The sequence below is a fragment of the Protopterus annectens genome, chromosome 3.part1 (genome assembly GCF_019279795.1).
Source record: "Protopterus annectens isolate FY-2018-M chromosome 3.part1, PAN1.0, whole genome shotgun sequence".
Taxonomy (NCBI): domain Eukaryota; kingdom Metazoa; phylum Chordata; order Ceratodontiformes; family Protopteridae; genus Protopterus; species Protopterus annectens.
Window position 1 is genome coordinate 65,201,407 of NC_056732.1, and position 27,302 is coordinate 65,228,708.

The window sequence follows — 27,302 nt, forward strand, 5'->3', positions numbered from 1 at the left end:
ATAACTTGATTCTTACTTTCTGGGAATGAGAATAACTGGCATCCTATACCTTTGTTGATAGGTAGGTACTAGGCTATCGGCCCAAGGGCCTATGTAAGCCTAGCCAACAAGGTTCCCTGGATTACGCCACCCAAGAAAGTTATTTTCATGTGCCACTGTCAAGCAGAGACACAGAAGTGATCCCCGGGGTGTATTTCATATTTTCCATCCACTCATCAAGATTTTTCTTGAAGAGTGCTAATGAAGAACTTTGCTTGACATACATGGGTAGCCTGTTCCCGAGTATGGGAAGTCTCTGGGACAGGAATCTATCCCTCCAGCATGTCCTGTTTGTTGTGGTGACAAGGTTTAGGTCCCTAGAGCGTGTAGCTCGGAGAGATTGGGATTTCTTTAGGTGTAGCATGTCCAACAGCTCTGGGTTTGACCTAGCTTTATATGTTAGGCAGAGATCACCTCGGAGAAGGCGATATGCTACGGAGTAAAGCTGGAGTTTTTTGAGGTGGTCAGTGTAGGGCATTTGTTTGAGGCCAGTAATCTCTTTGTGAGGTACTTCTGTGGCCTTTCCAGCTGCTGCAGATGTCTTGTGAGGTGCATTCCAAAAGGGGGGTTGTACTCTATAATGGGTCTAATGAGTGTCGAGGAGAGGGGAACAATGACCTCTTTTTTCCTGGATGAGAACCCTTTTATGATGAGGTGTGCCACGTAGAAGGACTTCCTGACTACTGTGGCGATGTGACTATCAAAGGAGAGACTACTGTCCACCTGGGTCGCAAGGTCTCTTATCACGCATTCAGTGTTAAGTAGATTGCTGCCTATGTGATGGTTCATGGGTACAGAGTTTTTACCAAAGGGGATGACACTGCACTTTTTGGCACAGAGCTTGAGGCCATGGCTCTGACACCAGGCATCTGTCTCGGCGAGGCCCTTCTGTCGGATGTCCACATCATTTGGGGACTTGACTATGGCTCCTAGTTTGCAGTCATCTGTGAACTTTGTTAGCCACAGGCCTTCTGTGTTAGCCTGTACTTCAGAGAAGTAGATACCAAACAGGAGAAGTCCTAGGACGGAACCCTGTGGTACTCCACTTGTCACTGCTTTGAGGTCAGATTTGGAGTCTGCAACTTTTACAGTGTGGGTTCTGTCAGTGAGCCAGTTGGTAACCCATCTTGTGACGTAGGGATTTATACCTAGTTTAGTGAGTTTAGCTATAATTCCAGAATGGGGGATGGTGTTGAAAGCCTTGGCGAGGTCAAGATAGGCTGTGTGAAGCACCTTACCCTCATCTACGGCTTTGGTGACTGCCTCAAAGAAGTCGATCAGGTTCAGGAGGCATGATGTGCCTTTCACAAACCCAGACTGGGTGGGATCCAGAGTTTGGAGGTTACCAATGTCTTTGTTTATGAGTTCCATGATGATACGTTCCATGGCCTTGCAGACCAGGCTCGTGTTTTGTGTTTAAGTTAGAGTATTTCTTGGCTCCGAGTCCATAAGTAGAGCTGGCTTTATTTCCATATAACTTTATGGCTGCAGCTGCATGATTGTATTGCAACTCTTTTTTGCTGTCAACAGCTGACCATCAGCCTCAAAGATCCTCTTATCCATCAGGTCTGCTGGTCCCGTCATAGCCTCCCCAAGGCTGTACCTGATCCATATCCAGGGCCAGTGAGGAAACTGTGGATCATGGGGTAATGTCACAGTGCTGTTAATGAGTTTTTTTTTTTCCTTTATCCCTAATTTCCCAATCCTTGCATGCTACTACCACATCTCAGGGGCTGAGATATACTGGACAGTATGGCATCTTAGACATGTCTCCAAGTGCAATTTAGCCAGAGTCCCACTCCCTGCAGACAATACTCCAAGCAAATTACTGGCCCCAGACAGCAGCATATGTGGTAGTTAGTTAGTACAAGAGCATTCTCCTCCCAAGGATGTGCATGTCCATCCTCCATGCCTTTTCTGCCAAGTGCCTGAACTGCTAACCAAACCTGGCTGTACTAGGCCATGCATGCATCCATAAATGTGACATAAATAAGGTATTCATATTCCTCAGTGACCCTGGTCCAGGAAAGCTTTGTGTTGCTGAGATAGCCCCTTGTAGTAGGTCTTAACTTGCAATAATATTCCAGGTTCAGGTCTGAAAACAATTGTAAAGCTTCATCTGCAGTTTGTAGTGGGCTGCCCAGTATTGCTACCTTATGGTGGTAACTTTAAATACTGGAGATCCCAGAGACTGTCTCTGTCTCTACAGTATATTTATTTCTTATCATGACATACAAGCATTCTTATGCCTCATTTGATGTTTTGCCTCTGTATCTGTTTTGTATACATTTTATTTATGTTTAAACGGTCTAATTATGTAGAGAAAACATATATAGCAAGAACATTCTTGGTTAAGACCTGCATAATATTTTTCTATTAGTTACCTTACTTTGATTTTTTTTTTTTTTTTGATACAGGTGTTTGTTTAAAATGTTTGCTAACTACAGATTCATAATACCAGAAAGAGCACAAAATCATCGTCGGTAGGACTTTGTATTTTATGAAATAAGGGTAAAAATTAATACACATGTGAAGATTCTACCTTTGGTAACTTTAGGCCGAAAACCTTTTTTTATTAATTTATTATTTTTTTCCCAATGTAATGTTTATTTATTTATACATGAAAAGGAACGTATGTAACAAAAACATCAATAGCGTATGTGTATATATTGAGACAGAGATATAAGAGAAGTACTTGCAAAAAGCATTAATACGTTTAGACTATTTTAACTATCCTAACTACGGATCCTAAAGGTAACTATTACAAAGAGTAAGAGTTAAAGCTGTATATTAAATTTGTGTTGTTAACCAAGTTCAATATTAACTTTCAGTTTATTAACCCCTTATGAATTACATTTTAGTATATATAAAAAAAAATAAATAAAAGTTATTTAGATCTGTTTACACATAGATGCCACAATTATTTTTAATGTATGCTCATCTATTACAATATTGAAAACACCTCGAATACTAAAAGTCATCTATACTAAAATTAATTTATTATTTTTGACTTTTCTAATTTCTCCAAATCTTTTGGGTTTCTAATACCCTAGCAGGAATGGACCCCATTCCTAAGTCAAAGTATGATTAAAGTTCATGAAATTAGTGTTGCCTCAATCTTTGATGTCAGCCAGTAGTGCTCTTCGCAGTACCCGCAGTGTGCCCAGTAATGACTCCTTCAGCAATTCGTATGGGCTTACATGGATTGTTCACATATTTAAATATGATTGTAAATTATTTTTTATAAGACCCATTGCTACTACTTCTGTTGGAACTGTCTGGGTATCTTTCTTCCACATTGGTGTTGTTTCTGCCTGCAGATCCTGGTATTTTATGACTTTGTGTCTGTCTGTACGCAAGACACTATAGTCACTGGGTGTGGCAATTTCAATGATCAATGCTACTTTTGTCTTCTTTTCTTGGACCATTATATCCGGTTTTCTAGCATCTATCTCTTGAACTGTTGGTAATGGGTGATCCCATGTGATATAAACTTCATTATTTTCTATGATGCTTTATGGCTCATGTTTCCAGTGTTTTTCAGCCACTTTGATATCATAATGTTTGCACAATCCCCAGTGCAACAGTCTCGCCACACATTATTATGCCTTTCAGTATACAGTCCTTCTGCCATTAGTGTGTCGCAACCAGCAATGAGCTGTGTGACTGTTTCCATTTCAGTTTTACAAAACCTACATTTGTCTGTTTCTCCCACATGTTGAATGGACTTTTCCATTTCAGTTTTACAAAACCTACATTTGTCTGTTTCTCCCACATGTTGAATGGACTTTGTAAACCTGAGTGTACGTAGCCCACTATTTTGGGCTTCCAATATTAACCTTTTCATTTCTTGGTTTGAATTTGCCTCTCCTTAACCATTCCTCCATTTGCTCTTGATCAACATGAGGCTCTTCCAGAAGTTTTCTATACTTGCAACTATATTTATGTTTTTTCCACATTTCTTGCCTTTCTTTTGTTTTTTTGGCACATTCATTTGTTGCCTTGTTTTTATCTACTTCTGGTTTGATTTCCATTCCTGCTTGACGTTGATATGCTTCTGCTAAATTAAGCAGAGAGGTCATCTTAGATTTATTCTCCTCGTATTTCAAAACTTTCACTACATTTGGATCTTGTGAGGTCAGTAGATATGTGTGGAGTCCCACGATTGCAGATCTGTACATGTGATCAGTTTCATGGAGTCCCATCCCTCCTTCGGAACGGGGAATATATAATCTTGGTATACACTGATTTTTATAAATCATTTGGTGAGGATGAAGCATCCGTTTTGTTTTAATATCTAATCTATCTAACACTTTTTGGGGCCAGTCAGTCACTCCAAAACTGTAAGTTAGGACAGGAAGGGCAAATTGATTTATAGCTTAGATCTTGTTCCTAGATATCAGTGCTGTTCTCAGGATTAATTTAATTCTTCTAAAGTATTCCTTACTGAGTTTTATTTACATTTGTTCATGTTTCACTGCCAACACTTCATCAATTCCCAAGTATTTATACACTCCCTCTTGCTCAAGTTCTTTTATATCACATTCTTCTCCCAAACTGATGTTTTCCTGGTGCTGCAATTTTCCTGCTTTAAAGGTTGCTTTTGCACATTTATCAAGACCAAATGACATTCTAATATCATCTGAAAAAGTTTTGACAACCTGCAGCTTTCAGTTCCTCATCTGATGAGCTATACAGTTTTAAATCATCGACAAAGAAAAGATAAGAAGCCATTAGAGTTTGTTGTTTTCTAAGAGCCAAATTATAGCTATGGCCTAAGATGTTAAGTAAACAGCATTATGGATTAAAGGCAAGGCAGAATAGCAACGGTGACAGAGAGTCACCCTGGAATATCCCCCTTTGAATTTTTATCCCTAGGATAATAATCTGTCCTTTATCATGGCTTAATTGCAAAGTGGTCTGTCATTGTTTCATGGTTACTGTAATGTAGTCAGTCAGTGTAGGGTGTATCTTGTACATTTTTAAGCACTCTTTTATCCATGAATGTGGGATACTGTGAAATGCTTTTTTGTAGTCAATCCATGCCATACTAGATTCTTTCCCTTTTTACAGTTCTCCACTATAAATTTATTTAACAACAAATGATCCTTTGTTCCATATGACTTTTTATTGCCCTTTTGTTGTACTGCCATAATTGAGATTTCTTCTAAATGACTATAAACTCTGTCTGTGTCAATTCCCGTGTATAATTTATACATGTTGGAAGGCAAGTTATTGCTCTATAATTTTTAGAGTAGCTTGCAGGTTTACTATTAAGTAAGAGCATTGTTTTGCCTGTTGTTAGCCAGTGTGGTGTCTATTCGGGGTGTGCATATAAATAGTTCTTACTCATGGTTAAGTCCTCGTGCAAAGATGTTAATACTTTTAGCCAAAAGTTAGGTACTGCATCTAGGCCTGGTGTTTTCCAGTTAGAGGCTTTTCTTAACTTTGTTTCAATCTCTCTGACTGTTACTTCATCCCATTTCATATCCTGTACCTTTAAACTTCTTATTTTTTCTTTTACTTCTTCTATCCATTTAGCATCTTTATGTTCCACAGGATCTTCTTAAATACTTCTCCAAAATATATCTACTACTACTTTTTTGGCAGTCTTTCAATTCCTTTTACCTTGTTTCCCATTTCTCTGTAAAACTTTTTTGTGTCATCAGTAAATTGCTTATTTTGTACTTTTCCCTTATATTTATCTGTGTATCTTCTAAGTTTTTCCACTTGTGCTGAAATTTTATCATGGCCTGTTTTAATGCTGTGCATTGCTTTAATCACATCTGTCTTTCTTATTTTTGTTGATCTATTCCCCCTTCTATAATCTTCTAACAGTAACACTTCTTGTCTTAATTGCTTTATAGTTTTCTCTGTTCAGTACTTCCATGATGGTACTCGATTTCTCCCCTTCCTTTCTCTCACTACCCTGTGTTCTTGTGGTAGAACTTTATCAGTTATTAATTTAGCAGCACAGTAATATATCCTGTTTACATGTTATGCCGCATGGATCTCTATGGACAGTCCTAATTACTGTGTTAATTTGTTTTATCAGAATTCTGACTTTTGTGGTTTTATTGACCTTCCGCAGTCTATTTCTGTCATTGATCTTAATATATCTGTCCATGTTCATTAAATCAAGCAACTCTTCTTTTACCTCATTTTCTTCCAAGCTGAGAGCACATCCCTTATTTTCCATTTACTGCGGGCATTCTGTAGAAAGTTTTATAGCATCTTCCTGTAGCACATTCTGTTCAGTTTCATCTTGTGTCATCTGTTGCTCTGTCATATAGGAACTCACTGGCCTATCACTCCTCAACATTAACTGCATCAGAGTTTCCTGTTCCTTTCCTTGCTGTCCAGCTTCAAGTGAATGTTTATACTGGTTTCCTGTGGAAGGCTCCAAAATGTCTTGATATGGCACCTGACCAATTGCTTCCTGTTCCACTGGTTTCCCCTTAATTTGGATATCCATTGCTCTATCCTGTTATGGTGCTTTCTGCATTCGATTTTTCTACACAAATCCTTCTCTTTGCAGCTCCTCCATAACTTCAATTTCTATTTCTTTGACTTCTCCATTACTAATCTCTTTTTCTACTTTTCGTCTTAGTCTTCCTATTTTTTGTATTTTAAAGTTTTCCATGTCTGGATTCCTGTGCCTGTATTTCTCTTCAAATATCTTTGGTGCTGCTCTTTTTGTTTTGGTTAGTTTTGTTTTCTCCTTTGCATGAATATTACACCATATTAAATCTCTTTTCCTTTCCCATGTCCATATTTCTTCTTCACATGTCTCCTGATCTTCCTGTTTTTACTTATTCTGGGGACTCGCTCCATCATGCTGTGATGTAGTCTGTGTTAGACCTTCTACACTAAATCCTTCACTTCACAGGCACTCCATAACTTCAACTTCTCTTTCTTTAACTTCTGCTTTGCTAATCTTCTTTTCTACATTACATCTTTGTGATATTAATTTTTTATTGCGAAATCTTCCATATCTGGATGCTTTTGCCTGTATTTCTCTTCAAATATAGTTGAGACTACCTTCTGTATATTAGTTAACTTGGCTTTCTCCTTTGCATAAATATTGTACCATATCAAATCTCTCTTTCTTTCCCATGTCCATATTTCTTTTTTATATTTTTCAAATATCTCTAGGTTTTGTTGTTTATACTTTTGCACTTCCTCAGATGCTTCTTTTTCCAAACAGATCAAAGTTTTTTGACTTTATGAATAAACATCTTGCCATGAATGTTCTGTGCTAAACTGCATGAACACTGAAGTGTAATTTGCAGTAGACAGTGAATGTCAAAACCTACTGTAACACTTCAAATTTATTTATTTATTTATTTACTTTGCCTTGAGCTTTGCCCTGTTGTCCACACCCGTTACTTATATATATGCTAACTTGAAGATAGTCATAACTTGGAGTAAGGAAAATTCTCCCAGTTGCAGCAATTGCAGAATTAATATGCAAGAGGTTCGTACAATGTGTGAAACAGAAGTGCGCCAACCCATTGTTTTGTTCCCATTATTTTCAGAGCGTGATTGTTATGGCATTGCAGCATGAAGAAGGGGATGAATTTATTTTATTTTTATTTTTGGCTACCATTATTTCAGAGAGGGACTGTGAAGTTTTCATTTCGCTTGCAGTCACATTTTAAACAGGAACTAAAAATGGTAGCCCTCATATTTATGAGATAGTCAGAGGTGGCCTCTGATATGTTTGGATAAAAGTTTTCAGTGACAAAGTGACAAGTCTTAGTTTGCAGACTTAGCATTGGATCATAAATCTGTTTTCTAAACAGTTTACTTCAAAGTATCGGCACAGCTTTTTCATGTACTTGCTTTATGAGTAAGTGTGGAAAGTATTGTCAGTTATTGTGTACAAAGCATTGTTTATGTAGTTTGTAATATTAAATAGGGCTGGCCTTAGCAGTAGACAAATTAGCCTATTTCCTGGGGCACTCAGGTTTTGGAGACACGGGAGTTCTTTTTCATCTCTTAGTTATTTAATTTTTATGTTCAGTTTGATTTTTTCAGTCACTCTGCAATTCTTGAGCTAGCTGTCATTTATTTAGTTTGTCTGAAGCTTTGGTGATGTAAGCAAAAAATGGTACCATGTATGAGTATTAATACTGTAATCTGTCTTGCCTATTTGCAGTTTGGCATATTTTAGAGACTGCTGTATTTTGATTTCCTTAGCAGCCAACCACAGAAGTCTAATGGAAAGAAAAAAATAAATAAAATCTGGCTGTTGACTGATTCATCACTCCACTATGCACACCCCCCCCCCCCCCACACACACACAGTCATTTTTAAGTGCACAAGTGCCTTCTGCTAGTTCCCACTACTGCTTTAAACATAAAATCTGTATTTATAATGCGCGTTTGGACTGTGAATTACAATTAAGAATAGGCTTGAGAGGAGATGGTGTTAGTTTCCTAGGAGGATTAGATAAAGGCAGAAAGAGCAAAGTGAATACTTTCTTTCATTGTCTTACTCTGAATCAGTTTTCTGAATTATGAACATGTTGCTACTGATAAAAGCATTGTTACCACCACCACTAGAGAGCAGAAACATTCTGAGGAGCTGCTTGAGTTTAGATAAATAGTCGTAAGTGCCAACAACCAGATAAATGCCTTCCCTCTCTTAAAACACTTACTTTTCTGAGCTACAGTTCATTGCTTGATATAAAACAAGCACTGTAGTGTACAACAAACTACCTTTTGGTGTACGCTGGTGAACATCTTATATGTATTTTATAACAACCCAATAAACACATTTGTTATTCACTTGTTAAGTAAGTTATAATGGGCTGTGTTAAATATGCCTCTCTAAAATGTTCTTGCTTCGTGAAAATGTAGGCTAACCAACCCCTTTATTTTGTCCTTTGGCAAATCGGAGCAAAGGTGTTTCCATGTCAGTGGACTTAAGGTTGCCTAGACACATTTCAAACTTAAAAGGCTGGAACATTTAATAATAATACTTTCTAAACCAGGCAGGCCCACTGGAGACTCATTCCCTTTTTTGAGGTGAGCCAGGAGTAATGCCTGGTTAAGTGACTTGCTTAAGATCACACAGTGGGTAAATGAGGGCCGAAGGAGTCATACCCTGTACCACAGGAACTATAGCTCAATGCCACCTGTGCATGAGCATTTACACAGCATAAATGACAACTGCAAATTTGGGAAATGATGTACCTCAAAACATGTTATGAAGTGAAATGTGTGAGGCAAAGACACCATTTTCTAAATAAAAAGACATTCCTGGCATTTTAACTTGGTTTAAAAATATTTTATTGTATAATTAAATAAAAAGGAACAAGTGGCTGAAATTTTAAATGACTATGAAAGAAGCTGTTACAGTACAGTACAACACAATCTAAGCAGTCAGAAAAGTAAATGCCTCTGTGTGCGTCTGTTAATTTGATGAATTGAAGTATTGTTCCCCAGCACACACTCCATACCATGCATTTGATTCAGCATTCTAGACTAGGACCACCATACCACCCAGAGTGACCACTTTGGTATAGTGGTGTTTTCTAACTTTGTATTTGAAAAGAAACCTAATAACTTGTCCACCCAAGCTTTGTCAACTGACCTCAACCCCAGAGTATTCCTTAGGTAAGGCCATTCCACCATCTCAGTCTGAGACAGCAACTGATTCCAGTGTTGTAAAGCTGGATATTCTTTCAGATTGTACCCCCCCCAAAAAAAAAAAAATGTCCTGGTGAGACATAAAGGGCATAAGTCCTCCACCTACTGCTTTAATTATTCCAAATGCGTAATTTATTGCTGCCATCAACACTGAGTGGTAGGTGTGGTTCAAAAGGCCATCGTGTTCTTGAGACTAATAATTTATAAAAAGTGTTTGGTTGGGTTAGGTGGCTATTGTCCTTACTGACTTGATCTTTGTAGAGTGGAATCCATGCAAAGGTTTGAGTCTTGTCTGTACAGTGTAAATTTCATTCAATCCCATGAGACTCTGAGATTAATACCCAACCACAGAAATTAAGTAACCATTCTTTTTATTTTGAGAATAGGTTATTGGGCAGATCATTGGAAACAAATAATATTAGTGGGAGGATAACTATTTAGTTGACATAATCCTTTGTTGAAAATCTAAATGTCATCCTTCACAAAACTGAAAACAGTCACTTATTTTGTCCAAGATAACATTATATGTTACATTTGCAGAATCCTATAATGACTTAGGTTTATTCCAATGTATGTCATGTGATTCAGATCAGTGAGACCAGAAAAGGAAATCTATTTGTCAGATGCTGCAAGGGTAAGTATTTTAATTACATATCTTAGACTGGTTAATCTTGTGGTCAGAGACTTCATCAAAAGTAGTTAGCTCACAAAAAAACAGTTTCCAGTTCCAGCTACAGATTGTCAAGGATAACAGCATGTCAACAGCATATACTGAGGGGCTTATATTGTTATATAACATAATGTATCCTGGTTATAAAACAGATCTTAGTTTCACAACTAATGGTTCCAGGTAAAGTGCAAATAGCAAAGGTTTGAAAGGATCCCCTTGTATCCTTCATGTTTGTAAGGTTACCTCATTAAAAATTCTAAATTGAAGATCAATGTGTAGTCTTGATTAAACCTGTCAAGCTTGCTGAATAGTCAAACATTTCATGTATTGATAGAAATAAAAAGGACGATCTTACTCTGTCTAATGCTTTCTTTGTATCAAGGCTAGTTAAAAGTAGATGGTTCCCATTCCTATAGGCATGATCTGTTGTTACTGATGTTTTTAATAAGTTACCAAATATTGTGTGCCCCATACCATTCCCTAGCTGATCAGGATGAATCAGGCCAGGAAGGTAGGGAGCAATTCCTGTAGCGAAAAGTAAAGTGAAAAGCTTATTGTCATGATCCTTGCCAGGCTGTGGTATCACCATCATCGTAACCTGTTGCGGTATCACCATCATCGTAACCTGCTGCAGTATTGCCATCATAGTAACCTGCTTCCACAAAGCTGGGATTTGGTCTGTGAAAAGGACAGTGTTGTTATGTTCAGTAAATGCCTTAGTAAGAGTTTGCCCTTCTGTTTGAAATATCTCTGTGGGTAAACGGTTAACAAGGCTGTAAGACCCCAGGTCCTAAGTATCCTCTTTACTTCATCCTCTGAAAATGGAAGTGTTAAATGATCTCTTTGTTCCACAGTTAAAACAAGAAGATGCAAGGCATTTAGGTATTGTTGAGCTTGCTTTACCTGTAAGTCCAGTTCCAACTGCTCTTTGTATAATATTTCATAATATGCTGTGAATACCTGTAATATGTCCTCAGGTAAAGTAACTTCCAAACTTGTATGTGGATTCTGGCTTCTGAGTAATAGTTCCTAAACTGACTATTGGCTTAATCTTATTGTAGACTACCTTTGGTTTGAGGGCGTGAAATCAATGGCCTTAACTCTTAAGCATCTGTTTGGTGAACTCCTCTTTATATTGCAGATAATTACCTAGTGCTTTTCTGGTGGCATCAGATCTAGCTAGGAAATTGGCTGCTCACTCATTCACCCCTATTGGAACTTCCCAAATATTATTATGCAAATTTGGTAACTGTTGGCCTACACTTGTCTTAACCATGTGTTCCTTTCTTGTAAAAGCTTAGTTATTTTGAATTTAATAACTTCCAAGGAGATTAGGGAATAGGGATTTGCTAATTGTGAAGTGTCAGAATTGGTCCTCAAGGTTTCCTTAATGTGCTTCTTGGGTTTTCCCTTCTAGACAACCTCACATTAACTCTCCATATCTTAGTACAGGGATATTCACTAGATTAAAACTACTAGTAGAGGCACATGATCTTACATGGTTATGTGTAGGGTTTCCAAATGAAAAACATATGTGCATGCTCCAGAGTAGCAAATGCAGTTCTGTAAACAGTATATCAACTCAGTGAATAACAGCTGTAGACATGTCCTGTGCATTTTAATCATTGAAATAAGTCCACGATTCCTACTGAAGATGCAAATCATATTCAAAATTTACCTACAGAAGAGGTTGAGCATAGCCTTGGGACAGAAAACACTTCATTTTCATTAAATTCGGTATTCCATTTCTCAGTCAGATTGCTAAACCCTCCTGTATGTATACCTGTTCTTTCAAAATATCTGCTAGACATTATATCCTTCCTTATTTTGCAGTATTCTTTACTCTTGGGATATCTGGCTGAGGTAAGCCTAATGTCCGGCCAGTATATCAAAGCCTTTACACCTTCTCAGCATCATACATCAGACGTATATTTTGTGTGCAAGGTATAAGGTACAATGGCTTACACGGATGCCTAATCTTCAGAATTTCTTTGACATCAGTCTGAATGCAGCTTCTGAATTCGGTTTGTACTTTGTCCACAGAGCTGCTTTTTTTTACCAAGCCTGTTACCGATAAGTAGGGGTTCCTTCCTTTCCTTTTTTCTCCTTATGGTTTTCATGTCATCTGGAAAGGAGAAATGTGAGTGGAGGAAGCAGATTCCCCATAAAGACAGACATGAAAAGCGCCTTTTTTGTTTGGGTGCTATGCACAACCTTAGTCAGTGTTATATCTGTCAGGGATATGTCTTTAAAACACACCATAGCCGTTTGTCTTCTCTAGCTGTCTGGAAAAACTAGTGTCTGAAGTTATTGGTCCAAGGTGCCATGGCCAAATGCGCCTGCCCCAAAGTTCATCCACGTCTTAGGAAAACAGATAAAATAACTTCTTTTGAATCTGCTGCTGTCCAGCCTCCACCCATCTCCCTTGAGTTGATTGAAGAACCTGAGGACCAGCTAGTGTTAATGCCAGTTCCCAGTTAGAGGCTAACATGGAACTGCCTACTTGCACATCCACTGAGGTTGTGCATACATCTGGTACAGATGTAGAGGGTGAACCACAATTGATTATATCTGAAGGGCCTAGGGGATCTACCCAAATTTTAGTTAGGGAAGAGGTGCCTGGTATCATCATTGAATCTTGGCAGGGCTATGAGCATCTAAGGTGTGTCAAGGCTGTTGTTCTCTTAAAAAAGAAACAGAAAAGTAAACATGTTGCTGCAATAGCTAAGGATCTTCACAAAGAGTGACAGGACATTACTCATGGGCTGTTTACTGCTCTCACGGCTATGAAGCCTCTACAGGGATTGTCTGTCTCTGCTCCTACTCCCTGGTCTTCTACCCCATCTAAGAGGCCTAGGGATTATGCTTCTTCTGATAAGGAGTTGGACTCTGGTGAAGAATCCTTAGCATATTCTTCACATATACACTCTCCTTTGGCCTAGGGGACTGATGAAGATAATTTTGTTGTCCCCTGATCCTCTTTTTGGCGATACAGTGGTCCATATAATAGATCACTTTAAATGGGGCTGTTTCCAAGTATCAGAGGGTCAGAAGAGGTGTAATGATCTTTTACAAATGGACTCGCTCAGACCTTTCTGTAGTTCCTCCAGTCTTCGCTGCTGTCTTTGACACATTTACAACATTTTCTCAGGATCCTGACTCTCAAACCTGTGGCTACTAAGAAGTCAGACAGATTTTATAAAGAACCTGAGATTTGTGAATACTTATGTAAAAGTCCATCAGCCACAGTTAAGCCATCCAAATTGCTTTCCTCCTCCTCCAGGCTTATGTTTCTGACAAGGACAGCCATGCTGTGAAGAAGTATGGGGAAAGAAGTGTATACCTCTGCTAACTTGGCTTTTACAGCCATTAATTACCAAACCCACATGACTAAGTATGTTCTGGCTCTTCTGTCCCAGCTGGGGTGGGGGTAGGGTTGAATGACATGGCTAATTCGAACAGGACAGTAAGATCTCTGCTCTCTCTCTACTGAGTTCTGCCTCTCGGGTAGCTCAGCATTCCATTAAATGCAGAAGTGATGTAGCTGATACCTGTTCTACGGCAATTGCGTTGGACTCTGTCGTGAGGAGATATTCTAAGTTGTGCCTGCAGGCTTTGCTTGAGTATAGTAAAGCCATACTTTTAGATTTTCCCTTAGATAATCAGAATATTTTTAGCACTGCTGCTACAGAGTTGTTTAAAACCCTGCAGGGTAAAGGCAAAGTTTTATGTAGGTCCTTAAAGAAAGTTTTGTTTCTTCTGTACCCAAGTTCCAGGGAAAATTATCCATCAATATCTTCCTTTGTCTATGGGTAACCTAAACAATCTTCTATGGGTAAGATGGTTTCTAACAGATTTTTCCAGCTAAGAACACTCAGACTTCTAGAGGACAAAACCATCTTTTCCTGATAAATCTGCCTGTAGCTGACATACAGCCTTCCCTCATCTTCGGCCAGATTCCTCTGTCCCCAAGGCTAACCCTTCATTCCTTGTTTGGCAACTGATAACAGATGCCTGGGTTCTCTCTATGATCCTACATGGTAATTTTATGCCTTGGAAGTCCCATCCTCCATTTTCTGGTCTCTCCCAGCTGCCTTTTTACCAGGTTCTTCATTTTCCTCTGGTCCTGCGGGATCTGTTGAAACAGGGAGGCATGCAACCTGTTCTTTTGTATCAACAGGGAACATGTTTCTTTTCCATAATTTTTCTGGTTCCCAGGAAAGAGGAGATATGTAGGCCCATTCTGGATCTGTCCTATCTCAACACCTTTCTCAGTTTTTATCCTTCAGGATGTTGTCTCTTTAGACCCTTTTTCTTTTGCTTCCAAAGGCTTTTCTAGTTTCACTTGATTTGAAGGACATTTAACTCCATAATCCTTTTCACCCTCGCTACAGGAAATTCACATTTCTCTGTTTTTTCTTATTCTCATTATCAGTTCTGTGCTTTGTCTTTGGGTCTTTATATAGCTCCATGGGTATTTACAAAATGCCTAGCTTTCTGCAGACTTCAAGGAATCCAAATAGTCCCTTATCCTAGATAAATTGATTCAAGCCCTTTTCATTAGCTCCTGCTTCAGAATCTACATACACTTCACTGTGCTTCTCCTGCAAAGTGTAGGATTCACTCTCAATTTCAAAAAGTCAGTGTTGACTCCCTCAAAGGACCAAGTGTTTTTGTGTTGCAGGATTCATACAATTCCAGTGCTGGCTTCTCTTCCACCTCCCAAGGTCGTCATTTTGACTGCTTATTTCCAACTTTTTCTTCCCCTTCCAGTTCTTCCTGAAAAGGAATTTCTGTGAGCCCTGGGGTTCATGGCATCCACCATTCCTATAGTTTCTTTTGCCAAACTCCACATGAGAAAATTCCAATGGTATCTCAATACTGTTTGGCCCAAATTCTGCCACCCTCTGGCATTTCCAGTCCTGCTTTTACCCTGTCTCAAATTCAAACTCCATTGGTGAAGTCAGTAGATCTCCCTAAATCCAGGTCTGCCTTTTTATGTTCCTCTTCCTTCTCAAGAACTGTATACAAATGCTTCTGATCAAGGTTGGGGAGCTTCTTCCAACAATCTGAAAGTGTGTGGTCTTTGGTCTCATCAACAGATACCAAACCACATTAGTATTGGAGATGAGGTCTCTAATCCTAGCTCTTTAGGCCTTTCGCTTCCTCTGGGTTCCAGATCCTCTAAAGGTTTTTACAGACAATACTGCAGTAATTTGGTACATCAACAAGCAGGAGGCACAGTCTTATCATCTTTGCAGGCTGACTCAAGTTTGGGATTTTTCAACCCACCTTTACTTGGTCCTTCAGGTGGTTTACATCCCTTCAGAGCACAGTCTAGTGGCAGACTGTTTGAGAGGGCCAAGATATCCCCTCATGAATGGATGCTTCACAGAGAGGTGTTTCTTGATCTTGTTCATCAGCAAGGTACTCCTCAAGTAGATCTTTTAGCCTCCCCACTGAACAGACAACTTCCCCACTTCTGTTCCAGAGTTTAAAGTCCACCGGCTTTTAAAGTGGACACCATATCTCTTTGAAGGAGATATTTCTGGATGGATATCCTCCTCTTTCTCTACTTCCCAGGGTCTTGCACAGGATTATGTAGGACACCCCCAGTGTCTTGTTGGTGACTCCCTTTTGACCCAGACAGCACTGGTCCCCTTCTCGCTCACCTTGGCAGAGAAAATCATCACAGGTTACTTCATGGGATGAATCTTGTTAACACAGCAAACCACTCCTTCTGTGTAAAGTGCCGATTCACTGCATTTATAACCACTTGTCCAATGTTGTCTTTTCCATCCATCTAATTCCTGTGATTTCTCAGGTGCGATTAGACCCGATGTTGCCTTCCCAAAAGACGTCAGCTCTGAAGCTTCACTTTCTCTCCCATAATTCCATGGAGTCTAGTTCTTCTCAGATCTCAGATGCTGTTTTTGCATGCCAGATACGTTCCCATACACTACAAACTAAGTTGATCTTTTTTACCTGTTTGATCTTGTTGTTTTCTCCTGAATCCTCCAATCCCATCACAGTTTATTTTCATATGTAGGATAGCTAGCAGCTGTGTCTAATTGTTAAATAATGTGCATGTCTTGTGGTCTTTGAGTGGTCCTCCCCCTCTGTTTTCTCCTCCTTCACCCTTTGTTTTCTTTTTCTTATATATCTGATATCCTTCTCTTTATAGGTTCATAGGTGTGTACTAGACTAATGGCCCTGGAGCCTTTACAAGCCTAGCCCATAGGATTACCCTGGCATTGTGCCACCCGACCTTGGTTCCCAGTGCCTCTGTCAAGTAGAGCCACTGGAGTGATCCCTGGGGGTGAATTTTCTATTCCCCATCCACTCATCAAGATTTCTCTTGAAGAGGGCCAGTGAGGTGCTCTGGTTTGACATATATGGGAAGTCTATTCCATAGCATGGGCAGTCTCTGGGCTATGAACATTTCCCTCCAGCACGTTCTGTTGATTGTGGTAATGAGGTTGAGGTCTCTGGAGCGTGTGGTGCGGAGGGATTGGCATCTCATTAAATGTAGCAATTCTAACAGAGCTGGGTCAGATATGGCTTTGTAAGTCAAGCAGAGATCTCCTGTAAGTAGGCGATGTGAGACAGAGAATAGTTGTCCGTCCATATAGGACAAGTGTTTAAAGCCTAGGATCCTCTTTGTGAGGTACTTTTGCAGCCCCTCCAGTTGTTGCAGGTGTCTAGTGAGGTACATGCCAAATGGGGCATTATACTCGATGACTGGCGTAATGAGGGAAGAGTAGAGGGAGACAATGACCTCTTTCTTCCTGGATGCAAAACCCTTAGTAATGAGATGTGCCACATAGAAGGACATTCTGACTACAGTGGCAATGTGGTGGTCAAAAGAGAGGTTGCTGTCAACCTGTGTCCTCAGATCTCTTATAACGCCTTCTGTGTTCAGTGGACTACCATCAATGTGGTAATTCAAGGGAACCGGGTTTTTCCCAAAGGGGATGATGACACATTTTTTGGCATTGAGCTTAAGGCCATGGTTCTGACACCAGTCATTGGTCTCAGTGAGGCTGTTCTGTAGGATGTCAGCATCACTTGGGGAGTTAATAATAGGTCCCAACTTGCAATTGTCTGCGAACTTTCTCAGCCAGAGTCACTTCGTGTTGGTCTGGACTTCAGAGAAGTAGATACCAAACAGGAGATGACCCAGGACAGAACCCTGTGGAAATCCACTTGTGACTTGTCAACAGTCTGAATTGGAGTCCGCTACTTTCACACTGTGGGTTCTATCTGTGAGCCAGTTTGCAACCCACCTAGTGATATGTAGGATGATGCCTAACTTAGTGAGTTTATCTACGATTCCTGAGTGGGGAATGTTATCAGAGGCCTTGGCCAGATCAAGGTAGGCTGCATGAACCACCTTGCCTTCATCCACAGCTCTGGTGACTGAATCAAAGAAGTCAACCAGGTTGAGCAGGCATGATCTACCCTTCACGAAACCAAACTGTGTGGAATCCAGAGTTTGGAGATTCCCTATATCCTTGTTTATTATGTCCACAATGTTGCGTTCCATAGCTTTGCATGCCAGACTCATCAGGCTAATGGGGCGATAGATCCCAGGGTCTGTAGTCACTCCTCCTTTGTGGAGAGGGATGACTGTAGCATTGCGCCATTCGGTAGGGTCAAAGCCTGAGGTGAGACTGTGATTGAAAAGGGCACACAGGTGAGGTGCCAGTTCACTCTGTAGTTCCTGTAGAACACAGCCAGGGATATTGTCAGGTCCCATAGAAACTGTATTCTTGGCCTTGGACAGTGCTGTTTTAACTTGTGGAGCAGTAATACTGGGTGCCTGGCAATCTGCTGGTGTTGTGATTGCTCCTTTGGGGGGGAGGAGAGGGGTAAAGTTGGCACTGAATCTGTCGGCCAGTGTATTGGCAGTATCTGTTGGCTTGGTATAGGAGGTACCATTGTGCAGTAGCTCAGAGCAAATCTGGGTATTGCCGTAGAGATTCTTTACATAACTATAGAAGGCCTTGTGTTTGTCTTTACTATCTGTTGCAATTCTGTTTTCATAGCTAGCTTCAGAGGATTTGATGAGGGATCTCCGCTTTTTGTTGAGGCTGATAAGGGATTTTTTCCAGTCTTGGGACTTCACCTTATTCTGCATCAGTTTCCTCCTTCTGTTGTAGAGTTGGTTTATGGCAGGGGTCTTCCAGACTGGCTTCCTTTTTTTGGAGGAGAGCATCTTGGTTCTATTGGGTATCGCGAGATCCATGCATTTGTGTATGTGTTCGTAAAGTGCATTGGTGTATGATTCGGTGGTCATGCAACTAATCTCCATTTGCATGGGTGCCGTGAAGTTAGACACCTCTGTTTTTAGGAGCTCAAAGTTAGCTTTGGAGAAGTTTTTTCATGGTAGTTATCTTTGGGGGGGGGGGGGTTGGGGGGTTGGAGAGATGTGGATTTCCAAGGGGATTAGTTTGTGGTCAGATCTAACCAGGTAGAAGTTGACTATTGGTGTAGAGCAACAGTCGCCCATGTTAGTAATGACCAGGTCAAGGATGTTGCTACCTCTAGTCGGGGCAAGAATGAACTAGTCCAGGCCATTGGAATTGATGAATTCCAGGAAACATTGGGCAAGTGTATTGGTACATGAGTAGTTTTCCCAGTTAATGGAGGGGTCATTGAAGTCGCCCAGTATGAGAGTGTTAGGTTGGACCCTAATATTCTCCAGGATGCTTAGGAACGTGGAGTGAGTCTTGTGACATGGTTAGGGACCTATAGCAGGCTACAACCTGAATCGATGTCTTACCCAATGTTAGCTGCACCTGAAGTATTTCTGATGCATTATGTTGGGCTACCAGTATGGAGGTGTGTGCATCCTGTATGAATATGGAAACACCACCGCCTTTAGTGCTTCGGTCCAAGTTCTGGGGCCAAAAGGTGTGGAATGTGTTATAGCCTGGTAGTGCAGGGATGCTTTCTGCTGCTTTGAGCCAGGTCTCTGTTACAGCACAAATGTCTATGTTCTCCATTTTAAGGAGTGCTTTGAGCGAGTGCATTTTGAGATTTAGACTTTTAGCATTATGACCCTCAGATTGCATTTGTTTTTAGCTGTTACGGTGGTAATTTGGTCTTTGGAACACCGCCTAAAAAAGGCACTATAGGGGTGGCAAGAGCCTTGGCCAGTATCCCAAAACCCAGAGGTGACAGATGCAGGCCATCTCTGGCAAAGCATCGAGGTCTGATAATCATGTCATCCCAGGAAGACAAATACTGATTGCCTTTAGAATGACACCATAAACTTAGCCAGTTGTTGACATCAGTCATTTTCTGCTTGTACTGTGGTATCATTCTGGGTGATGATAGCATGCTGCTCAGGGCTAGGGTCATACTCATTTGGGCTACATAATCCGAGAGCTCCTCCATGTCTCTTTACATGTAGTCCGGAAAGGTGCGTCTCAGGTCATTACAATGACAGAGTCATATTTGTCCCTGTTGAGGAACCTGAGTCCGTGCGTTATGTGGTGGATCCTGGTACCTGACAGGGAGCTGACTGTTACTTTCTCTTATTCAACCTAGTGAGTGGGACATCAGTGTGACTCACTATCGAGTCAGCTATGACTAGTGTGTTGGGCATGCTGTTTTGCCTTAGGAGCTTTGGTTGAGTGGCACACTGTTTAGGAAAGTTATGTGTCTCGTGATTAGTGTTGTGTTGTGGTGGTCAAGTGTGTTTCTGCCTTTGAGGTCTCTGCTATTTGGGTAGATTTTTGTTGAGAGCCTCCATGAAGGTGTGTGTGTGGTTTGTGTTTTTATGTGAAGGCAGTGCTGGTGTGTGTTCTGGAGGACTATGTGTTCCATGTGGTGTGGTGCAAGTGTTGACCTTCTCCTCTTGACCAGCTATTCTGGTCTTGGCTGGAGAGTGCGTGGCTTCCAATTTGGATATATAAGTGCATCTCTCGCAAGTCTGAGTGTTGGGCGGTAAGAGGATAGGGTTGTCAGTGTACATGAGGCATTTGCTACATTGCCTCAGGATGCCCAAGTTCACCAGGTTAATAGGAGAAAGCACAAGGAACTGACCTTTAGACATGCCTGGAGAGTTGGGCATTAATATGTACTGGAACCGTTTCCTTGTAGAATGTTTAGTGCTGGTAGCATTTTTGTGTGCTATAATAATTACTACAAGAAGTCTGGTAAAGTGCTAGACTAATAAGCTAGTAAAAGTGCAGGAGAGGAGAGAACTAGCAAATCTAAGGGAAAAATTGAAGAGCAGACTTTGTCACTGCTCAGAAGCTTATAAACAGCCCTGGATACAATAAATCTGTAACTGGACTAGACTAGTTACAGGAGAGGTGGGAAACGAGTGCAAACGTGGGCTTTTAAACCAGAAAGTCGAAAGAGATGGAATAACTGCCCAAACGGCCAATACAATTCCAATTTTTGGGCTAGAAACCACTTATTTTGTGGTAGGCTACCTAGTGCTTACCACTCCTACTGATAAGCTAGTAGGCTTCCCTCCAACACAGAAAGGGTTGGTGGGTTCAGAAGCTTACAAACAGTCCTGGATATAGCAAATATGTATCTGGACTAGACTAGTTACAGGAAAGGTGGGAAACAAGCGCAAATGTGAGCTTTTAAACCAGAAAGTTGAAAGAGATTGAAAAACTGCCCAAATGGCCAATAAATGACAATTTCTGGGCCAGAAACCACTCCTCTTGTGGTAGATAGGCTACCTAGTGCTTACCACTCCCACTGACAAACTAGAAGGCTTCCCTGCAACACAGAAAGGGTTGAGGGGCTCAGAAGCTTGCAAACAGTCCTGGATACAGTATATCTGTATCTGGACTAGGCTAGTTACAGGAAAGGCAGGAAACAAGCTTAGATTTTTTTTTTAAGTCTGGGAATATTTTATTGTATAGAATTTCTTGTAGTTCTTGTAGTGTTGCTTTGTATTTCTTGTTTGATAAGATATTATTAATGTTTGTATGTTCTTCTGAAAAATAAGGACATGTTCTTAGGGTTTAGGAAGTGCCTGGGCTGCTGGCATAAGCTACCTCACCAGGACTTGCACAATAAGTGTGTTGTTTGCTTATGTATTGCCCATTTTGAAAATGATTGTCTGGCTTGTGCAGCCTTTGTGTTAGTACCTTAGCAGACAAGAGGTTGGTTTTAAGGGGCTTGTTGCCTCTTTCTCCTGCCCTTCTACTGTTGTTTCCCTCAACTTCTCCTAATAGAAATTCAGACAAGAAAAAGGAGAGTGCTATGGAGACCGGCAAGGAATCTGATGATAGGCAGAGAGAAAAAGAAGTGGAAAGAGGGAAGGAGAAGGAAAAACTAAAACTTAAGGAGAGAGAGAATCTAAGAAACATTCTGCTGATTCCCTTCCCATGTTTTCTCCAGATCCAAAGACGTCAAGGCCAAAGACGTTCAGCTGCTCTGATATTTCCTTCACAGTCAGAGTTGACACTTCTCCGGCACTGATCTCTTTCAGCCTTGGATCTGACATGGTTTCCTTGTTTAGATCCAACAGATGCTTTGGTTTGAGACATTCTGAGTTCTTGGCTTTTAGTGGCTGTGGTCTCAGGCAGGACTTTTCCCTCTGTTCACCTTATTACCTCTGCTGAATATTCCCCTGAGCCATCTCCCCTTTGGTCTGAGAATTTTCCTTTCCACTGTCTAGATCTGAGAAGCCACTGTTGACTGATTTTAGTGGGTCTGCAAGGTCTTCAAGGAGCTTAAAGAATGTTGACTTGGACCAGTTTCTGAGATTCTTCCTAAAGTCTAAAATAAAATTGGGGATCATTTCCTCCCCTTGGCTTCAAGGGCCAAGGGCTTCCCTCAACCAGTTCTGGGTGCTCAAAAGCTTATTTAGTCATTTTTTTTAAACTTTCCTTTCTTTCTTTCTTTCTTCAGACCTCTATTCAGAGGCATTGTCTTTGGTATGGCCCTGATCCGGTTTGTCCCCATGTTTGTGTTTACAGCCTTGCAAGTCTGTGGCACTGACATCTACCTTGATATCTTCAACTCTGATGTTGTCAGTTCCACTGGCATCCTGAGCAGAGAAATGGGGTACGAGTGTTCGGGCTACAGACTTAAATATCCATCTGTCCCCCTGGGAGCCTTGGCTTTTTAACTCTGCTCCATTCTCAACACTGGGCCTGACTCAGTCGACAGTGGGGAACACAGCTTCCCCAAGATTAGAGGATCGAAGGGCTTTGGTTTTACACATCTGGTTTCAACATTTGATGTTGCTGAAAGGTTATTGTGTCACTTTGAGTCAAGTGGTTTGGCAGAAGTGCTGGATCCATCCCAATCCCTATGTCCATCTGGCATCTGTGCTTCTGTTAAGTAGCCCTTGGGACAGCCCACTCCAGCTGTCAGTGTAAGGGCTGATCTTTGGCTCCTGTGTTTCTTCCAGTGTCCACTCCATGGGAGGCAACAATGACACCTTGTGTAAGAGGAAGCACTTGGGCACCTCTGAAGATTCTCTCACTGAAGACCCCGACCTCTGTGACAGGGATGGGTCCACAAAGTTCCCCTGTGAAGATGCCTCCTTTGGCGTCTTGTTGGAACTGATGTGTCAGCAAAGTGTATGGACCACAAAAGCCTCTTTCTCTGAGGAATTGGTGTTCCTCAAGGCCTTCGGTGTAGGCCCATCCACATTGTTGGTAGTACCTCCTTTGGATGCCCCTGTTGGTCTGGTGTCACAAAGTGCTTAGAAAGAACCTCATAAGCCTGACTAAGTTTTGCCTCCCCCTCCAAAGGATAGGGCCCACTGAAGCAAGGTTTCAGCAGTGGATGCCATTGTAGTTGCTGTAGCCACCAAAAAAGACATCTTGGAAGAGAGTGCATCGGTCCATCATCCGAACAGGAAATCCCGGGCAATGGATTGCTTGTGTAAGCACATTTACATTCCATCCATGTTTGCCCTTTGTGCGTTGAACTACATGGCTCATTTAATTAGACTAGTGTGATCTTGTTACAGAAGAGTCTTAGTCAGTGGTATCCCTACAGTCCCCAGAGACTTGTAAATCACTGGAAACTCAGTTGTCCCCAGTGCTTTCTGTTTCTAATGTTTCCATGTGGCTGATCTAATGCAGCTGATGGTCCAGCCCACATGGCACACATTGCTATTACATGCCACTGGTATGCCTGAATGTGCTTTTGTAATTTCACAAAGTGCTTTACTGGATCCTTCCTTAATAACCCTCTTTGATGGCTGCACCTTCTCTGGCCCAAAGGTTTAATGACTAAGATTGAACAAGATGGGGAAAACATTTGCTGCTGTTGGTTTGTTTTTGTACCCCACCCTGAGAACTTTTCTCCAGAAGTCAGTGAGATGATATGATTTATGGATGAACATTTTACTATCAGTTTTTTCGGGACACACCAAGTGATGGCACCCCCGTGATAAGAGGGATCAACTTTAATGAGTGCTACCCATGAGGCAGAAGCAGTCCCCGCAGAACCAAGGCTTCAAAATTCCCTTATGTGGTTAAGTCTGTTCAATGGCCCATAATATTTGCCTGACTGCTGCACTGTGGAGGTAGTTGGGGGGGGGTGCATAGCTCTTCACCCAGAAACTCGGGAGGCTATCACTTCGGATGCCTGGGTGTCGAGAAGGATTTGTAGAGGTTATTCTATACCTTTAACTACCACAAACTTAACAAGAAAATCCCTTCCCGACATTCCACCCCATCAGTTAAAGAAAGCAGCAACGAAAATTGACAAGCTACTATTGAAATGAACCATTCAGGAGGTTTCACCAGCCCAGAGAAATTACAGGGTCTACTCAAAGTTCATTTTAGTGACAAATAAAAGCAGGGACATAAGGCCTCTTCTGGAACTAAGGAAGCTAACCTCCATGTCAAGTAGACCAGGTTCCCGATGGTTAAAATGCAGTCCATACTACTACTTCCCAAGAACGTTGACTGCATGAGCTTGGTGGATCTCAAAGGTGCCTACTACTATATCAAGATAGTAAGGTATTACTGGAGATTTCTGTGCTTCAGGCTGACAGTCATCATCATTTTGAAGCCCTGCTCTTTGGTCTTACCACAACTGCCTAGGTGTTCAACAAATGCATGGTGGTGGTAGCAGCTTGGCTCAGGTTGCACCAATACAAGCAAGTCAAGTCCTAGCTCTGTAGAGGCTACCTGCTTCATTTCTGTTACATCTACAAGACTTTATGGTGACAACTAGTCCCTTGGTCCATTTGGCCAGATTATTCATGTGGGTTCTGCAGTGGACTTTAGCTGTCCAATGGTCCTTGACAGTACACCCCATGGGTTTTCCCATTCCCCTAATGGAAGTATGTCAATGTCACGCCATGGTTGATAATTTCTGTTCAGTTTGCTATAGGTTGCCCCTTTGTTCTTCACCAACTCAATGCCATGGTCATCACTCTTCCCTCCATGGGTGGGGAGGGGCTTTTCAAAGGGAAGATAGTCCAAGGTACTTGATCCCCTACAGAGTCCCATCTTCACATCAGTATCTTTAAGAAAAGAACTGTCCTGCTTGCATTGCTGGTATGTCAGGAGTTTCTCCCACAGGTGTTATAGCTGTCCAGATAGGCAACATGTCTGATGTCTGGTTCATAAACAAGCAAGGGAAAACCTATTCTTACCCACTGTGTTGAGAAGTTCTGATGATTTGGCAATGAGCAACATCCTCTTAACCTCATATGATAGCAATGCACATACCTGGTAGGTCCAACGTACTGTGAGACAGTCACATCAGAAGCATCCTTCAGTGGCTGTGCAGAGCTTCAGCCACTTGGGCCAGCCTTGCTGCAACCTTTTCGCCACTCCTTTCAATAATAAATGCAGCAGCTATATTTCCCTGGTCCCGCCACAGGGGCAGTCACCAAGGGACTTGCTATTGCATGCCTGTCCTCTTGGGCTCCTATACACTCCCCCCTCCCCAACTGCCCTAATCAAGGTTCTGCAGAAAGCTGCTCATTGCAGAACAACTGTGATTCTTGTTCCCTTTTGGCCTTCTGTGGCATCATGTAAAATACCCTTCCTGGGTACTAGACTTGATTCCAGATCTGATCTCTCATCCATTGGGTCAGACTCACATGAACCTGAAGTCCCTTAAATTAAACACATGGTTCCTTCAATTCCAGTGATAAGACAGATCTCGGGCTTTCAGAGGGAATTGTACACATCCTTTCCTGTTATCTAAAGTCCTCCACAAGAAAGGTTTATTCCATTAAATGAAAAAATGTTTTCCTTATAGGCTATTTCTAAAGGTCTAAACCCCCTTTTCAGCATCTCTGGATGCCATCTTAGAATTTTTATCTATCCATTTTCCCTCCAGGTCTAGCTACTCTAGCATCTAGTTCAACTGGTTGCTATTTCAAATTTTCATATTGGTCAAGGCCAACTCCCCTTGCCATCCTTCAGGTTGTTAAAGGCATTTCTAAAAGGCACCTTCCTTCCATCCATCCTTTGACCCTCAGCTGGAGATCCTGTTCTTCCCTGGAACTTCCCTTGGCAACTACCTCCTTCAAACCTTCTGCTACAGTTGATTTCAAACTTCTTTGTTCAAATACTCTATTTCTGTTGCCTGTCACTTCAGTCAAAAGAGTTTCAAAGCTTCAAGTGTTGTCCAGTGTACCTCCATACGTGGTTTTCCACTAGGACCAGGTTTCCTTACAGTCTAATCCATCCTTCCCCAAGATGGCCTTGGAATCTAATTTGAATCAGTTTGTCCAGCTTCCTGTTTTCTTTCCAAATTTCAAAGTATATGCTCCATTGCCTGGATATTCATCATCAGTTGACATTTTGTTTGGCTAGGACAAAACATTTCAGAAAATCTGATAAGCTATTTGTTTCATTCTCTAAAGCTAAACTTGGAAAACTAGTGACTGAGGTGACTATGTCCAGATGGCTGTCCGATTGAATTTCTTTTGTTTGAGTAAAGGGCTAGCCCTGCCCCTCAAACCTAAGGTGCACTCCACTAGGGCAGTAGCCATCTCTGCAGCCTTTTTTACCTCAGCTTCATTAGATGAGATTTGCACTCTACCATTTTGGTTAAGCACTTGCACCTTTATTGTTCAGTACAAGCTTGACATTCAGTCCAGATCCAGATCTGCTTTTGGCTGTATTGTGTTGCAAAATGTTCTCTCCTAGAATCACCTATATGTGTGGCTGTGGAATTCTGTCCGACAGGTTGAGACAGATGGAAAAGTAATGCTAGATCTGTATTGTATTCTTCTGTTAGTCTCACCATTCTTCCTGCTGTACCCCCTTCCAAATTGTCATTTCGGTTTTATCATTTGAGAGACCTCGTGGGCCTGCCCAAGGATTGTTTTGGGGCACACTAGGCTGTTTTATATTAATATGCCTTTATGGGGTGTTTCTTTCTCTGTTGTCCTGGTTGTAATTTTGGTAGGTAGCAAACTTAGTCTTAGGATATTTAGACCCACAGGGTATTACAGGAGTGAGGTGGTGCTGAAGGCTGTTCATAAGACGAATTCTGATTTGATTTTATTCAAGAAACCCATAGGTAGAGACAGATGGAAGACGACGACAGAAATCTAGCATTATGGGAAGAACATAACTTTCATTTTTCCTTTAAAGTGAACAGAACTGGGTAAATGAGTTTCTTGTATTGTACTTTATGTAACTGAAAAGTTTATCTCTTTTAACTGGGTGGGTTACCCTGTTTGTATTCCAGATTGGAATGTTCACTATCTGCAAAATAATATTAACGTTCCTACTATTTTAAACCAGTGGGACCAAGCTCCTTGTGTCCTGGCAAGTCAAGCAAAAGCCCAGTGAGCCCTGACAGTAAACAAACTGCCATTATTTGCAAATGCAAGACCGTGTTAAAAAAAATTGGAGTTATCCAAATATATATATATATATATATATATATATATATATATATATATATATATAGCTATATCTATACATATATATACACACATACATACCTATATATATATATATATATAT

At 41.1% G+C, this 27,302-nt stretch overlaps 1 protein-coding gene across 1 annotated transcript in view; it reads left to right on the forward strand.

The window, feature by feature from the left end:
- TBC1D31 (TBC1 domain family member 31) overlaps positions 1-27,302 on the forward strand; it is a 1,335,355-nt gene that overhangs the window by 70,440 nt on the left and 1,237,613 nt on the right. The window lies entirely within an intron of this gene.